The sequence below is a fragment of the Macadamia integrifolia genome, chromosome 11, assembly GCF_013358625.1.
Source record: "Macadamia integrifolia cultivar HAES 741 chromosome 11, SCU_Mint_v3, whole genome shotgun sequence".
Taxonomy (NCBI): Eukaryota; Viridiplantae; Streptophyta; class Magnoliopsida; order Proteales; family Proteaceae; genus Macadamia; species Macadamia integrifolia.
Genome location: NC_056567.1, coordinates 22,554,936 through 22,557,794, shown reverse-complemented (window position 1 = coordinate 22,557,794; position 2,859 = coordinate 22,554,936). Strand labels below are relative to the sequence as shown.

Sequence of the window (2,859 nt, the reverse complement as noted above, 5' to 3'; positions counted from 1 at the left end):
AGAAGATGAACCTACAAATTCTCTAAATTATTTACATGGATGAACGCACAAAAATCAAAAGATTGTTGAGCCACTATCTTAATTTTATGAAACCACTATACTTTCTTGAAGAAATTACATTCCCCTCCCTTGGACTATGGCCTAATACTAAGTTCCCCCATGTGCTTTCATAAATACCAATCCCCTCCCCTCTAGTTTGAAGATTCCTTCAATTGTACCCCTTCCATTAGATATCACTGTTAAGTGATGATCTCATCATTCAAACAAGTAATTTCATACCGAAATTACCCTTCCCATATGAAATAAGCCTTAAGCCCTAAATGACTAAATAGAACCTCCTTCTTCATCGCAGCACTCCTCCATCTTTTGCTGAAATCCGTCGTCGTTCTACTTCGTCATCGCTCTACTCCGCCATCATTTGTTGTTCTCTACCGTCGATCTGCTCCATTGTCATTTGCCCCTTCTTCATTGCTGTGGTCCGCCGCCCTAACCTGTTTGTTATTCTAATGGGATCTCACGGACTAACCAAAGGGTTCTTTGGCTTTTTTGAATCATCACGGTCGTTCTGCAAGATGGAGAAATTTTTTTCTGAACTCAAGTAATTGGAAATGAAAGCACTATGAGGAAAATTTCTACATATCATCGTCACTGATTCAAACTCTGTAATGGAAGCTAAGATGGTACGATTGAAGGAAAGTATCCGCGGAAGCAATTCGAATCATCCTACCTGTAGGGCCGACAAATAAATAAATAATCAATAATAGAGTTTTGATCATTATCTGAAACTCCACAAGTGCAGAGTCTCCACGCAATTTTAGCCCTTTCGCAATGAGTCCTTCTCACATGTACAACTTTATGTTCCCTTGGATCTAAGCTCCTCCATCGTCATCAGGGTTTTCATAAAACTCTAATCATCATATTCGATCACTCAAAAAGAAGAGAGAGATGGGAGAGGCGGTTTTTTAGAGGAGGGGTGAGCATCGAGAGAACTGTTCTCTCGTATATAACTTGTTTTGGTTTAGTCAATCTTATACATTTTTGGCTAATCGGAATCCCCTATTAGTTAATGTTTTAGTAACGTCCAACTAAGTAATGGGTTTCCTATTTAGATCCAACAACTAAACCAAAACCAATCTTATCATATAAGATAAGATCAAATTTATTAGGAAAATAAATAATTATAAAATTCTTTTCCTACCAATAGGAAAATAAATGATATAAAATTCTTTTTCCTAACAATCTCCTCCATTATAATATGAGATCTCATCTCTTATGAGGATCCAAAATCTTAGATCACAAAAAGAATTTATGATCATTAAAATGTTATACATATAGGTTGAACTTATAGGAAAAGGGTAGGATCCTATTGGGATTCCACCTAGCATGCTATACAACTTAACAATATTATATTCATAATACATAATTAATCAACACATGTGATGCCTGATAGATGTAACAATCATTACCCAATTTAAGTAGATTACTACGTATCAGTCCCTCTACAATACAATATCACATTATAGACTATAGGGTATGTGTATACTGTCATATCCCCAGTCTATGGAAAATTTTTCAAAGATTCTGTAATTCTAATTGGACCAAAGAAAACATTTTTCAAAATTGTTTATGAAAATATGTATAAATAATATTAATTTTAAAAACTTTGTAAACTATTTATAAAAATGCCACCAGTACCAGATTTATGTCCAATCAAGTACAGTCATCCTCTCTCCTTGCTATTCTCCCAATAAGGGTAGTAGATTCCTTGTTAGGAATTTCTTTCGAATACGACCAAACAATATGAATCTAGTTTACCGATATATAGTCAGGGTGACATCAACCGTTAGTGCACCAAAATTCACAATATGTTATCGCATAGATAAGAATCACTCAGGTGAAAAGACCAACAGTACACTACTCACGAGAATTTTATTTCAAATCAATAGACAGTAACACACACTTGAAATTTTCTCGTATGATCTGGTTCAATGTACACACTATATGTACACTCACACTTGTGCCCTAGAATCTCTATTCCTAGGTACCCACAATACAATGACCATTTACACAAGATGTCTAGTCCCGTCCCTAATCGTGAACAGTTTTAGGTTAAAACCTAAGGACTTTCCAAGGCCCTTTATTAAATCATGTAAATTAATTTATATAACTTTCAAATAATTATGGATTGATGATGGAACATTTCCAACAAATTCCCACTTGTACATAAAAGGCATCAAGTTGTCGTACATGTTCTTAATAGATTCATATCCTATATCAATCCCTTAGCAAAGAGATTTGAAAAAACTATTCTTCTGAGTTAATCTCATCAGTTGTCTGGATTAATCTTTCTACAGGATGCAACTTGAATTCTTTATTCAAGTGTAAAACATTCTCATTATCACATATCTGGATAATAAGTAGTTTTACAAGCTTATAAATAGTCTTTTGTTTAGTCAAGAATTTTTATCAATCAAACAACTTGACTAATTGCCAAACCTTTCACTACTATAGTGAAATCCAAGATAAATTATTCTTTGAAACTATTCCAAAATATAACACCATCACTTAAATGCAAAACCCTAAATATTATAGATTATCTGTCACATTTGTCAAATTTTCAAATAATCAAATATTACTTAAATTGACATGTAGTAATATTATGAACTTAGGTCAACTTCTCAATAATTCTCAGTTATTAAAGCTTGACAACAATCCAACTATTTTATCATGAAAAATACTTGTATTCTCACTGACCATTTGATCGATTCAAAAATTGATCCAAATAAACAATTTATTATTTGATCAAATGTGAATGTTTCAGATAATAGAAACTTTTAAGAGATCGATCCGATCTCAATA

At 33.2% G+C, this 2,859-nt stretch overlaps 1 long non-coding RNA gene across 1 annotated transcript; it reads right to left on the bottom strand.

Annotated features, from left to right (window-relative positions):
• On the bottom strand, positions 1-1,011 carry LOC122093140. The gene is made up of 2 exons (XR_006144362.1): positions 728-1,011; positions 1-565 (listed from the first exon to the last, which is right to left on the bottom strand). It is a non-coding gene; the product is annotated as an uncharacterized LOC122093140 (long non-coding RNA).
• Between the last annotated feature and the right edge of the window lie 1,848 nt (positions 1,012-2,859).